We start from the raw sequence: 15,030 nt of genomic DNA, 5'->3' as shown, positions 1-15,030 counted from the left end.
AGTGTAGAAATATCTTTATAAGACAAAACTAACTTATAAGTAACTTTTCAGCAAAATAGAAGACTATAATTTCTTAATTTTGATGAAAAAGCACTCATTTGATTTATAAGATAGAAAAAATGTCATATGTTAAATAATCTTCCAGCAAGTATCTTTTTTTTATTAATATTGACTCAAAACAAGCTGAAAAGTTATTTGTAAGTTCATTTTGTCTTATTTCAAGTGTACGAAGATATTAGCAAGAGAAACTAGACCAAAAATACTCAATAAGATTTTGTGTTTTTGCACTGAATAACAAAAAGTTATTGCCAAATTACTTTTTCCATATCTTGTGAAATCAACTTAAACGTCAGTGTACTTTTTTTCTTTTTCTTTTTTATGGCATATTAGTGACCAACACAAAGTAAGACAAAGTTGTGACGTGGAAACAAAAATAAAACTCAGTTTTTGACTTGTAGCGTGGATTTGTGTTATCACTTCTGGTTCAGAGTCACAACTCAACTTAGATTGGATGGAGAACTTCAGTTTTCAAGTTTTACCACATTTTCTAAGCAGGATGTTGGCTTGAACTTTAATTATTACAACTGAATGTGCTTCACTCCAAACTATTGTTTGGTTTAAGTAATAAAAAAGAGGCATGAAATCTTACATATTCCTTCTACTTTACAAGTATGAGACGCTTTGTGTTGTTCTGTCACATAAATAAATTCCCAACAAAATTGGTCAAAGGTTGTGGTTCTGACGTGGAAAAAAAACAGGAAGAAGCACAAAGATTAGAAATTCTGTTGAATATAAATTGAAACAATCAAAATCTATTTAAAATTTCCAGTGAAAAGCATTTTTTTTTCTTGTAATTCCAGATTTATAAAAACACATTTGTATTTGTTTTAATGCATATGAATGCTTGGTGAGGTAGGCGAATCAACGGACGATCCGAAGGCTCATTTATGCCAGCAATATGTCCGTTTCCATGGCACTCGGGGAAGACGTTTCGCAACCATGGCGACAGGTGTGTTGTATCTTTACCTTCATTTGACTTTTACCCATGGGTTTAGATGAAATCTAAGTAGATGTGATGACATCACTGCGGCTGAATCGAAATTGGCCGTGTAACCCCGGCAAGGTCAGTGGCTTCTTTTCGCCAATCTCTGGAAGAAGGCACTTTGCATCATTTCACTCCTGTTTACAAGCACCATAATTAAGCCCATGCTCTCAGTTTTCCCCTCACACACACCCACGTGCACACACACACACACACCGCTAACACACGCACCAGCAGGGCTCTTGGGTCTTTGAGTTTCCACGCAAAGTGAAACATCCTCAAGTGGCGTTTACAGCTTCTCCAGCATAATTGTTGCGCTTATCGTGACCTTTGAACTCCCATCGGTGGGCGGTGATAAGACACTGTGTTTTTTGTTTTGTTTTGTTTTGTTTTTTCATGATGGAGTCAGGTCGATAGGTCAGAGGAGTTTGAAAAACGCGCATCCCAAAGGACGAGGCCTGTTCCGCAGTAGAGTCGGATTACACAGAAAAAAAACTAAACAACTGAGGCAAACGCTGGACTGATAAAAAAACAAAAAAACATCTTGTTTACTGAATGAACCTAAACGTTAACAAACGTCTTATCTAGCTAATTTATTTAATGGTTTGCTACATATTCAAGTCAGGTCCTTGTACAGTAAGAAATTTTTTTAGCCAAACCTACTCCACTCTTTCGGCAAAGTAAATCCAAAGCGTTTATGTGGTTTGAATTTCTCTTTCTGGGTCGATCAGATCAGGGGGTTTGGCAAATTTTAATTAGTAGGTAATTTGTAACTTTCATTTTAATTTTTGTAAAAAAAATATGACGTGACGTGGCATTATTCTTCTAACATAACATCCTAGTAAGTCAGATATTTGTTGAACAATCAGAAGAAAATAGACACTTGTGTATGCTTGATCGAATCTTTGGTCAGAGAAATAATTTAACGTTTATATGAAGATGCAGACAAGAATGGATGACGACCCATGTCTATCTTACAGTTACGGAAAGCGACAAGGATGGGAAAGAAGGATCTGCTAGAGGACTGGAGCAAAAAGTGCCACTTTCAGGTCGCCATGACAACCATTGTATGATTTCTAAATCTAAAAGCCTGTGAGACAACAAAGGGTGTTTTCTGACCTACTGTAACAAATCTAAACGTGGAGTTTGCTCAACTGTAACATGACTTTGACTGAAAATACTAACACTCACTCTATGTGTCTCTCTAAATGTTAGAGGTTTTGTTCTACAGTAGGGGAGCCATTGAAAACGGCACTGGTAATTTTGTCAAAAACATTTACTTCTCCCCACTGAATCACTGTACTCGAACTAAAAGGTTATTTTCTTTTTTTCTTTACTCAAACTAAAAGGTTATTTTCTTTTTTTTCTTTATTCTATCTTTTTTTTATTTTAGTGAGTTTTTGCTGTAAAAGTTTCTATTGTGGACTTTTGTTACCCATCTTGACCAGTGACGTCAGAACGTGTTGAAACCATTATATGTAGTGTGAGTTTAAAACAAACCAAAAGAACAACTCCGTGTGCACCTACTGGAAGAAAAGATTTACCGCAGAGAATCAGTTTGAACAACCCTAGAAGTTTGTGTTGACCCGACCAAAAACCATTAAAAAAATAGGTCTGACAAAAATGCCAACTTGTTTCTGAGGTATCTCAGAAAACAGAATTGAAAGTTTCACAAAATGTTACGCTTGAAATATGCGTCATGCGTTATTAAAACCCTTAATTTAAGGCGGTGGTTCATGATTTATTTGTAATATGTTTATAATATTTCGGCCTTTTACACCACTTTACTTTTCTGTCAGGTAGTTGCGCCAGACAGAAATTAATTACATAAGGTGTGGCCGCATCCTTATGTCTGAAATTTATGTATCTAAAATGAAGGCCTTAAAATGTCTTAAATACATTTTAAACATTAAGTTGTGCATTAATATGTTAATCACAGGTCTCAAATTTTGTCTTGACACGACGGAATCTCGTAATCACCATTATTTAATCCAATTTCTTTTCTTGCAGGACTTTACAGTCAGGCAAAATTTTAAGTCGCACTCTTCATTGCGTTCTCAAGATGGTTGAGGCTACCATTGCTAGCTGCCTTGCTCTCCAGCTGGCTAAGGTATGTTAGCAGTTAGCTAGCTGGCTTTTCGGCATCTACTGTGGGTAAATGCAAATTTACCAGCAGTTGGTTGGACAAAGTTTGTACTTTTCTGTGAGGATATAGATTTTAAATTGCATTCACAATGGTCTTTAATTTAAAATGAATTCATTTAAAAAAGTAAGTTGGCCTTTAATATATTAATTACACATCTTAAATTTTATCTCGACGGGGCAAAATCTCATAACCTCGTATATTTAATGTTTTTCTTGCGGGGATTTTCTTTCAGGCAAACGTTTGAGTCGCACATCTTCATTACGTTCTGTGACTTGAGACGGTTGAGGCTACCTTTGCTAGCTGCCAAGCTCTCAAGCTAGCAAGTGTATGTTAGCAGCTAGCTAGCTAGCTTTTTCGTGCCCGCCATGGGTAAATGCAAATTTATGGCTAGTTGGCTGAACAAAATTTGTCCATTTCTGTGAAGACATACATGTTAAATTCCACTCATAATGGTCTAAAAAGTCTTAAGTTTGAGTTGACGAAACCTGCAGAAATTCAGTCTTTCTTTCGTTACGCCCATAATAGCGTTCACATGAACAACTGTGATATTTTTGTGCTTCCAGCTGTTGGTCTTCCTTGACCTAGCTATTAGCTTTAGCCTCTGAGTAAAACTAATCTGTATTTTTGCTAATTGAAGTTATGAACTACATAACTTTCACTGAAACCATACTTTGCTTAGTTATATTCATTTGGCTACAAGTAGAGAAAGGTCACAGAATAAAACATGAAATAGAAAAAAAAGCCTTACTTGTCATAAAAATGTGCAATACATAAACCACCAGGTAGAAAAGGTGTAAAATATCCTGAGTCACTGTAACTAAAACGTCTCCCGATTCTTCAACCTTTCAGTTTGCAATCGTGAAATGGAAGTAGGCAATTTTATATATATATATATATATATATATATATATATATATATATATATATATAAATTCCCTTCTCACCCTCCGCGGGTGGTCTGTTTCATCCTCTGAGCTCGGGTCCTCTACCAGAGGCCTGGGAGCTTGAGGGTTCTGCGCAGTATCTTGGCTGTGCCTAGAACTGCACATTTCTGGACTGAGATGTCTGATGTTGTTCCTGGGATCTGTTTGAGCCACTGCTCCAGTTTGGGGGTGACTGCCTCCCATGATGGTACTTCCAGCACCTTGTCTTCTGTTCCCCATTGCCTGAGACATTCGCTGAGCACATCGTCCGTTGAGGCTTTGTCCTTGATGTATTTATGGATCTTGGATGTTTCATCCTGGACAGTGGCTCTCACACTCACTAGTCCTCTGCCTCCTTCCTTACGGCTCGTGTACAGTCTCAGGGTGCTGGATTTGGGGTGGAATCCTCCATGCATGGTTAGTAGCTTCCTAGTCTTAACATCCGTGGCCTTCATCTCTTCCATTGGCCAGCTAATTATTCCGGCAGGGTATCTGATTACTGGTAAGGCATAGCTGTTTATTGCACGGATCTTGTTCTTGCCATTGAGCTGGCTTCTCAGGACTTGCCTTATTCGTTGGAGGTATTTGGCTGTGGCTCCTTTCCTTGTGACCTCATTGAGGTTGCCATTTGCTTGTGGTATTCCCAGGTACTTGTAGCTGTGCTCTATGTCTGCTATTGTTCCTTCTGGGAGTGAGACCCCTTCTGTGTGGGCGACCTTCCCTCTCTTTGTAACCATCCGACCACACTTCTCTAGTCCGAATGACATCCCAATGTCAGTGCTGTAGATCCTGGTGGTGTGGATCAGTGAGTCGATGTCTCGCTCGCTCTTGGCGTACAGCTTAATGTCATCCATGTAGAGGAGGTGACTGATCGTGGCCCCATTCTTGAGTCGGTATCCGTAGCCAGTCTTGTTGATGATTTGGCTGAGAGGGTTCAGGCCTATGCAGAACAGCAGTGGGGACAGAGCATCTCCTTGGTATATGCCACATTTGATGGACACTTGTGCAAGTGGTTTGCAGTTGGCTTCAAGGGTGGTTTTCCACAGCCCCATCGAGTTTGCAATGAAGGCTCTTAGAGTCCTATTGATGTTGTATATCTCTAAGCATTCAATGATCCAAGTGTGTGGCATTGAGTCATAGGTTTTCTTGTAATCAATCCAAGCGGTACACAGGTTGGTGTGTCGGGTTTTGCAGTCTCGGGCGACTGAGACTGAGACGCCCGAGACTGCATGTATATATATATATATATATATATATATATATATATATATATATATATATATATATATATATATTAGCTTACAGTAAAAAAAAAGAGGTAAGACAAACCTGCTTTGAGTAGAGTAGCTCGATTCTACACAAAGCAGCCATATTTGTTTTAGTCAGCTCACTTTCTCTGCTCTTTCAAAGGGCGCTGATGTTTTAAGGAGCAACATATTTCTTTAAGCTGAATATTTTGAGTACAGATTCAACTGTTTTTATAAAAAATAGAAAAAAAAGATATATGCTGAGCTTTGACAATTATTAAAAATACTAATAATGATTAAACACAAAATGGGCAGCAGTCAAATGAGACATCAAACTGCTCATCCTGCCATTGCACCTTGGACGACCTGATGACTTTACAGGTCAGTAAATGTGTTTTCTGAGTGGACAAAAAACAGAGCATTTGAAATCTTATTTCATTTCAGCTAAATCACCAGATTAAATTGAATTTTGGCGAATACAGTTGCAGTGCACGTCTCCCACTATGAATCTTAAAGGGAGGGGAGATATCCACCCTTGCGATGCAGGGTAACCATAGTAACAAGGAACTAGGTTACAAAGGACTGTATGTAAACAAGAGTAAAGTAATGCTCAAAGGTGTCAGAGCAGCTAATATTCCGTCAGGAACACAATCATGAGAAGGTCTTTATCTTCTTTGTGTGGTTTTCTTTTCTTTCCTGACTGTGTGGTGAAACATGGAGAAACCCCAAACAGCAGGGGCGGATCTACAAGGGGGGTGGGAGAAGGGGCAGCTGCCACCATGTTTTAGAGTCTTGCTACCCAGTTTTCTTCTCGTTAATGTGAAACTTGTAAAAATAAGATCTAGTTTTTTGTTGTTGTTGTTTTTTTTTTTAATGGGGACAATATATATTAATGAACATTTATATATGTAAACACATGAGATTATCTCCAGGTGGCTAATTTCCATTTCTAGTCCCATTGAAGCTGAAAGCAATAAAATCAATCACTTGTTTGTCCAAAAGACTCTGATAGCATCAAATTAAATATAAATTTGGCAAAAATATATCATTGTAAATGTAATGTTAGGTCCCAGAAAAACACACGCACTGCAGTGTGTGCTGTTTACCTTTCGTCGTTTTTGACTCTAAGAAAAAAGTGGCTGGAAAACCTGTTAAACGTTTATTCGACCTGACAGTTAAAAATGCAAAATCTGAAACTTATGGTCCAGAATCAAAAAATAGATCTGTGAATGCACCATAAAAAAAAAAAGTATCTGGGTGGTACTGACAAAAAAAAACCTTTGGAGGTGTGGATGCTGTAAGTGAGAAAAAAAAAACTCTTCAATTAGCTGCTTTTGCTAATCAACAATTGTCAAGAAACAGCAAAAGTGAGAAAGACAGTCAGTAGATAACAGGAAGGTTGAATGGAATACAGCCGAGTTATTTTAAAATTGAACAACAACGTTCAACCTAAACATGAATGTGAGTCGATGGACTGGTTACCCGTCCAGGGTGGACCCCGCCTCTTTCCCAATAACCTCTGGAGAAAAGCTTATGAATAGCTGAGAACAAAGCCACAATAAAACAGCAACATCACACACACACACACACACACACACCCGCACGCGCACACACACACACACACGCACACCCCCACACACACACACACACACACACACACACACACACACACACACACACACACACACACACACACATATATAAATAAATGAATGAAACGTATTGGTGACAATTCATTGGACAACATCAATTGGCAGACCAGTCTAGGGAAATTTGAGAAAGTGATTGCGTCCTTTTCATATTGCTTGTGAGTTTAATTTACAGAGAAGCCAACTCTCCTTCGCCTTCACCCTTTAAAAAGCAAACGGCTAACCGTGTTGTGCGACAAAGTGCCTCCGTTGCCGCTTCCTCATCCATTGCATTGCTGCGAAATCAGCAGACTTTATTGCCAGCCGAAGACACCCAGAGGCGGGATTAGCTCGGAGCCAATTAGCTGCTGCAGGGGTTGGAGCTGCTTTAGTGTCAGAGTGAAATTGTACATCCGTGAGAGGTGTGTGTGTGTGTGTGTGTGTGTGTGTGTGTGTGTGTGTGTGTGCAAAGTTTGGTGGTTTTTAAGTGAGAGTGTGAAAGGCCTTCATCTGCAGAGCCTTTGATGCCTCATTGCTGAGCATGTGAAGGATATATGGTGCATTAGAGTCTGAAGACAGCGGCGACCACAGCCTCCTGAGTCCGGTGTAATTGGCCAGAGGAGAGATAATGAGCTTGTTCTATGTGAAGAACAGCTGATTGGCCAAAGAGACACACAGAGGAACCTTTGAGATCAAACCAAAACCAGGGCGACGTCCACTTCAGTTTTGGAAACATAAAATTTTTTCGAATCTCCAAATGAAAAGGTGATTACTGGTTATTTAGTGATTGGTGGCATTTCATCACGTTTTAGCTGCCATTTCTGTTCATGGGATACAATAGGATAAAACTGAACAATTTGGCTTACCGATATACTTGATAAAGTAAGATGGAGCAAAAGCACGATCTTGAGCAATTCGTCCCTCTTCCTACAACCTCTGAATCAACAGCAGGGACAGGTTTAAGCTCATCCACTTCTTGTAATGCCATGGTTCTGGACACAGGCTGATGCTGTTTTCACTCTACATGAAACACACCCACACATTTTAACTTTTATGTAAATGGTAGCCAGTTCCAGAAGTCCACTAAGCCTGAGGAAACTAATAAAATGCAGACGTGTATAGCAGATGTTTGACGATAGCTAGTCTTCACTAGCCTGGCCTTTGGCGTCCTGCGCTACTCTGCTCAATTCAAATCTCACGTAACTAAGATTCGACTTGGATGACTCTGGTAGAAATTCTGCTTGGCAAATCAACAAGAAAAAAGGTAAAGTTGTTGATGTCGATTTTCTGTTTTAGGATTGTGTTCTGACGGTAGTTTTAGCAATGGCAGCAGAGGAAGTGAACGGAGCCGTTCAGTCCAGGTTGGCTAAATATTGAATCATCATCAACAGCCATTTGGTTTGGATTGGTGCTTCTCTCTTTGCAGTGGAGGAAGGCAATTTGTGGTTAGCCTCGTAGTTTCATACTGGTGCATTAGATAACTAAAGTTCAAACATTAATGATTGGGTAAAATTTACAACTTCAACAGAGTCCACACCTCCAGGAAACAGTCGTTTCCCAACAGCCGAGGGTCCAGACCATCTGGACTGAGCAAAGCACAGTTTGATTTTTACCAGGCCAAGTCATAGAAGCTCCATTGGTTAAAATGGAGCTGTGTCTGTGTTGCCAGCAACTTTACACATACTGTCACTTGACCTCCATACCCTCCCGTTTTTAAGGTTAGATGTGTTGTACATTTAGCGATGGCAATCCTCGTGCGTTGGCTGTAAACCAGGCTCATCTGGACTACTTTCTATCGCCTCATATGAGTCTGTCCAGTCTCCTCTATTAACAATGCCAGGCATTTTAGCCCACACGATTGCCATCAACGGGAGATTTTCTCTTTTTTTTTTGGCTTCTTCTAAGTAAACCTGAGATACTATTGTGTGAGAATCTCAGTAGATCAGCAGTTTTTTTTCTATTGTATATTGGTTTTTCTTTTTCAAAACAGAGAATGTGAAGAAATGGACTGGAAAAAATCAATTTCTCATTAGGAATTTCATACAGTTTTAATGTCTTTGCATAACAAAGGGATGAATGATCCAAATACGAACAACAACGAAGTCCCTGAATGCACCAGAACTTTACGTTTTGGGGAAAAAAATTGTCTATTGTCAGCACAAGAACAGGATTTGGTTCACCTTTTCTCAGAAAACATTTTCTGTAGATGGTTGAGCTTAATAACTGAATTAAATGCGTTTGGATGCATTAAAGTCTGCTTTGGAGTAAAAATCCCACATTAAATGTGGTCAGATTCACTATAAAAATGAAAGAAAATACAAAAAGATTTGTCATTAAAGCTAATATTTTGCATTGAATCTAAAAATTTTTGTTGCATCTCTGATGGGGGGATAAATTTGCCCTATTATTGAATTACAGTAAGAAAATCAGTCCAGAGCCGCACTTTGGACATCAATGAATTACACTTTGAGTGAAAACTCTTGTAAATTCTGTCCTTCTCATCTTCAAAAACCACATCAAGTTTTTTTAAGTGTTTATCAGAGTTCATCAACGATTCTCCATGCATGTCCCCTCTGGTCTCCATCTCTGCAGCTCCCATCCTGCTAATTATCGGAGTTCGTTTTTTTTTGGAGCGATATGTAGCTGCTCGGTGAGGACACCGACACATGTGACACGCTTGTCTCCAAACAGGGCGGAGAATTCATCATGAGCTGATATGCATATAATAGAGCAATTACACTATGCAAATCTTGTGTTCTGTGTTCATCTGGTGAGGATTCAACACAGCACTGACGGAGCGTTTTGCCCACGGATTCTCATTTAGAACCGACAAAGGTTTTTTTGCCGCTTTTGTTTTCTTTCTCATAAAGTTTGAATGAACCTGCACTAATAAAGGCTACTTTAGAGCTTTCATCTTGTTTTCCTAACCCATCGACCTTCCGAATTGTGCCGGTTCTTCCTCTATCAATGCTGGCACAGAAAGCTCTCTCTTCTACAGGCCTATTTCTGTATTTTTGCTAAAGTACCTCGGAAACACTTGACCGTGAGATGTTCTTGGCACATCCGAAGTTGAATGTGCTAATGGAAGCACTAACCCTCTGCCTCATTAATGTGCAGTTACATGCAGTGGATACATTAGACACAGGAGTTAGATGGGCAGCAAACTGTGTATTCCATGAACAAAGTGCCACTTTATTTCATAATCAAGTTACTATGTTAACTTCAGTTGTTAAAAGAAATGCTATAGATATGAAATATGACTTAGAAGAAATTCGACTTCGTAATTTAACGCCTTGAGATTGGGCCTCTGTCTCTTTAAGAAACTCCAGCTCATTCTGAAACTCTGCCTTCAGGAAGTCATCACAACATGGCTCCTATATTAACCCTTTAACAACGTTTTTACCAGCGATGGTCTGAGAAGCAGCTCCTATAATGAGCTCAGCAGTTCCACATTTCTACCAAGTGTTTGCTAATTGCTGCTGGCTAGTCTGAAGGAGCTGAGTGGGAGGAGTCGCAGTCGAGATTTGCTCAGAAGCTCGGACTCTGCAGCTCAGAGGAGGAGCTTCATCCTTGAAGGCGGAGCTATGTCCATCCAGCTGAATGGTTGCCATTGGAGACTAAAGGATTTCTCAAACATGCATGAAAGAATCAAGGCAGCACTCCAGGTACATTTTTGATGAGAGAACATTGTAACATGATACAACGCTAAAAAAAAGTCAATTCTACATAATATTATCCCTTTAAGAACATTTAAGTGTATTTTTATATTTTGTTTAACCAGCACCACTGCAAAAAGTCCCCTTTCAAAAACAAGAAAAAAAAGTACAAAAATAGGGTATAATTTTCTTAAAATAAGAAAAATTATCTGCCAACAGAACAAGAAAATTTATCTTGTCAAGATTTTCTAAAACAAGAAAAAATATCTTACCAAGATAAACCTACAATATCTTAAAATTAGTGTATTTTTACTTAAAACAAGCCAATTTTACTTATACGAGTAAGATATATTATCTTATTTTAAGAAAAATTATCTCAAGTAAAGAAAATGTTACTTGACACTGAATTTCTTAAAATAGCGTAAAATTTTCTTATTTTAAGAAAAATGTTCTATGTATTAAGAAAATAAATATCATATATTCTATTTGTATTAGTAAAATTGGCTTGTTTTAAGTACAAATACACTAATTTTAAGATATTTGTAGGTTTATCTTGGTTAGATATTTTTTCTTGTTTTGGAAAATCTTGACAAGATAAATTTTCTTGTTCTGTTGGCAGATAATTTTTCTTATTTTAAGAAAATTATACCCTATTTTTGTACTTTTTTTTTTCTTGTTTTTGAAAGGGGACTTTTTGCAGTGATATACCTAAATCTAGTTTATTTTTATTGTTGCATAGGATTAAAATATATATTTTGTCACAGCTTTACTCAAGGTTCTTATGCTAAGACAAACATCCAAAAATTGATCCTGTGAATACTGGAACAAGAGATGTTATTGGCTTGCTGAAATGAAGACATAAGTTCAATTACTTTTAACATCTTTATTACGTTTAAGTTTCACATAAACACAATAAAACATGACTACTGGTCAGAATTTAAAGTCTGGATGGGCATCTGATTCTGAAACAATCCTGTAAAATGACAGAACAATGAAGATCTGACACATCTGCTGCACTAAGAGTCAAGCAAACCAAATTGTCCAAAGCAAAAAAAAAATCTTGGGATTAGATGTCAACAATAGGAGCTTCCCCCGCAATGAACTTCTTCCAATAAGCCATAGCCTTTTATATGTGGAAGTCTTGCCTCAGTTACGGACGGCGTTCTCAAGACGTCTGTCAGCAGCACAGAGAGGAGTGGCCCCACACACGGATGCTGAAAGGTGTAGTAGCTATGATGTCCTCCTTTCAGAAGATCAGGGCAGGCAGGCATGGTTCCAATGGCCAGTAGAAAGTTGGTTTCACGATCACCACAGAGCTGAAAAGTGGTCTTGTTTGAAGTTGTTGGGTCATCTGCTAATTGGAGCACAGACAGAAAAACAGTCACAAAACAAACCACGTTTTAGGGACTAATCAGTGTAATGATGAATCAGTATCATAAATTTCTTACCTCAAGAATGTGAAGGATGCCGTCACTTGCAATTCCCAAAGTTTCTTGTAGATGGTGCAATACGTGATTGACATGTGTCTGGCATAGGCTTCACCATGGCAACAGTTTGGTTTACTTGAAAAATAAAACAAGTCTTATTTTAGTTCATGTGCTCAATTACAATATTACATGAATTCAAGATGGCAAGAAAGTTATTTTAATTAAATCAAACTAGGACTACTTAAATTCACAAATCAAAAATAGTGTTTAAAATATCCTGGTAACAGTGTGGAATATCTAACCTTGGCTTTTAGACTCGTTGCATTTAAGTTTTTTAATTACAGCACATCAAACACCCTCAGTTAGTGAAATACTAGGCGGAATTGCTCTTTAACCATTTCCCGAATCATAAGCTACGAATGAGAAGCCACCTTAGCTATGTTAAAAAACGGAAGCTACCAAGACTCGTGTCGATATTTTTAAGCCACAGCTATTGTGGTTAATAACTGTTCAAAGCTCATATTCACAAGAGCGGCTCTTTAACCGCGGATGAAAATTGGCATATCACGACATGCTAACTAGCTTCAGTTAGCTTATCTTAGAAAGACAGACAACTTTAAACTTACCTCTCAGTACAGCAGCTGTAGGGTCTATACACATAAAAAAGTCCTCCATCTTCATTCATGTCCAACCGAGATTAGAGAATTTGCCAAAAGAAAATCTTATAAAAGTACAGTAGATAAAAGCTTAGTTACGCTGTTACAACTGAATTAACGGTTAATCAGGGCAGTTAAATGATCTCTGGCGTTGCCGTTAGTGATGTGCGGATTGATACTGAAATATCGATTCTTCCGATACCAGAACTTAATTCTTTAAAATCTATTGTCAGATCCAAGGATCAATACTTTCAACACTTTAGTAATTTGAGATAATGTAGATTAACAAGAGCAAGTTAGAAAGTAACTAAATTATTGAGATCTTGCCGAAATGAAACGTTGTTAATGGGAACTACTTTTTCTTCCGCCTGGTGAGTATGTAATGTGTAAGGACGTAATGCCCAAGCGCAGCGTGCTGCTGACGCTCACTCACTCAGAAATGAACATGTTGACAGATTATTAAAAAAGTGACATGGAGCCATTTTCAGCTGTCATTTTGTAGTAGTTTTAATAATTAAACAAGGATGTGTTTAGTAGGGTTATTACTTTACTAATTTACTTTTTTTTAGTTTGCAACTCCATTTTCATATGTTTTGTATATTTCTGCTGAATTAAAATAGCTTATAGTAAACGAGATTGTTCTCAATGTACTTCTGAGTTTAAAATGAGTGCATCAGAGTACATTGTGTTCATTTTATGAAGCCAAGATATGGATTACATTTATTTTTTATTTAATTAAGAAACAAATTAATTGTCTTTTGCACAAAGTATGGGATCTGTATTGCCAATACCACCTTAAATTTTACTCGGTATTGGATCGGAAAGAAAATCTGTTGTATCGAACATTAATACTATCTCACTGACATTTTGGGCGCTTTCCCATGTGGATTGTATGATGTCATAAAAGGGGTTACAAACATGATGAATAAAATATTGTTCAAACTAATATTAGTAACTTATAAAGTAAGAATTTGAAATATAAACCAAAAGTTAAAATATTTATCATGACATTGAGCTAATCAATATTGTTGATTCTAATCTCATTGTGTGGAATACCAGCCATTTCAAATCACACATCAATAGAAATTTCATGACATGTCAGTAAGAGGTTGCATCAAGAAGATCAAATTAAGAAGGTCCTTAGCAGATGGAAACATGCCAAGAATTATCTTGATATATAAACTGATATCGTTTCTGAAATTGTTGTGTTAAATGTCAATCGTTTAAATATTAAATTATAATTTCCTGTACACTTTGCCAACTTATACAAGAATATAAGTTCATGGGTTTTTTTAATTTTTCATTGACAATAACACAAAGGATTCCATTTGGACATAGTCTGTTTTAATTATCTGAATACATTTAATTAAGTATGTGATTTCGCTTTCTGTGCTTGAAATAAGAAAATTTTACTTATATAAAATAAGTTCTAGACTTGAAGTTTGATTGGTAAATATTGATATTCTAGATTCTAGCACATATTTACTCATAATAAGTAATATTTTCTTAACATTAAGCTTTTATATCTTACTGAGATAATTAAGTACAAAAACACTTAAAATAAGAAAAATATTCTTACATAAATCCCTCTTGGTGAGAAAAATTATCTTGACAGAAAGAAAACAAGAAAAATCTCCTTAATTTAAGATATTTAATCTTACTAAGATTTCAGTTTTTGCAGTGCAGTAGTTGGCTATTAGGCTATTATGAAATTAAACCACAGAATGAGTCTAGTAAAATATATTTTGCTTAAACACAGTTCAATAAACATGCATATTTTACTGTATTTTGACATATCTCTATTGTATCCACATGATTCATTGGTTAAACTATCCCACACAATTCAAAGAGCCAGGCTCTATCCTTTTCTTCTGTGCCGGTGAGTCAAGCCTAAAATGAAAAAGAAATCCCAAAAGACCACATACAGTGTTTTGTTGCAATGTCATGGTGAGGATGACTGGTTGCCATGGCTACCTACAGTGGCTGGGCCCTTTCATCTGTCAGCCAGCTTTCCCCCCGCCCCATGAACGTTTGTACCGCAGCGGCCACTTTGGTAAACCAGACAGAGCCGCACTGCAACACCGGCGCTTTTTGTGCTTCATCCGATGGTACCACCTTCACCTGGGAGACGCCAACACGCCACTTTCTAAACAGCACCGTGGGCGTAATGCAAACTGGACAAATTCATAAAGAAAAGAGGCAGCTCTCACCTCGAACTCGGTGAGAACAGAGGAATAAGTTGAGAACTTCAACATGTTGTCTCCTCAGAGGTCACAAACAGCGCTATTGAACAAAGACATGATGA

General features: G+C 37.6%; 1 long non-coding RNA gene across 2 annotated transcripts; it reads right to left on the bottom strand.

Moving 5' to 3' along the window:
- Positions 1 to 11,510: 11,510 nt before the first annotated feature.
- LOC145549722 (uncharacterized) lies at positions 11,511 to 13,202 on the bottom strand. 2 transcript variants are annotated; one of them, XR_014085564.1, is made up of 3 exons: positions 12,696 to 13,202; positions 12,091 to 12,204; positions 11,511 to 11,996 (listed from the first exon to the last, which is right to left on the bottom strand). It is a non-coding gene; the product is annotated as an uncharacterized LOC145549722 (long non-coding RNA). The 2 variants fall into 2 exon arrangements; XR_014085563.1 differs by lacking the exon at positions 12,696 to 13,202 and having other exon boundaries at positions 12,091 to 12,689.
- Positions 13,203 to 15,030: the final 1,828 nt, after the last annotated feature.

This window comes from Poecilia reticulata, chromosome 21 (genome assembly GCF_904066995.2).
Source record: "Poecilia reticulata chromosome 21, P_reticulata-male-v2, whole genome shotgun sequence".
Taxonomy (NCBI): domain Eukaryota; kingdom Metazoa; phylum Chordata; class Actinopteri; order Cyprinodontiformes; family Poeciliidae; genus Poecilia; species Poecilia reticulata.
The sequence above is the reverse complement of the archived record's forward strand: the minus strand, read 5'-3'. Positions and strand labels throughout refer to the sequence as shown.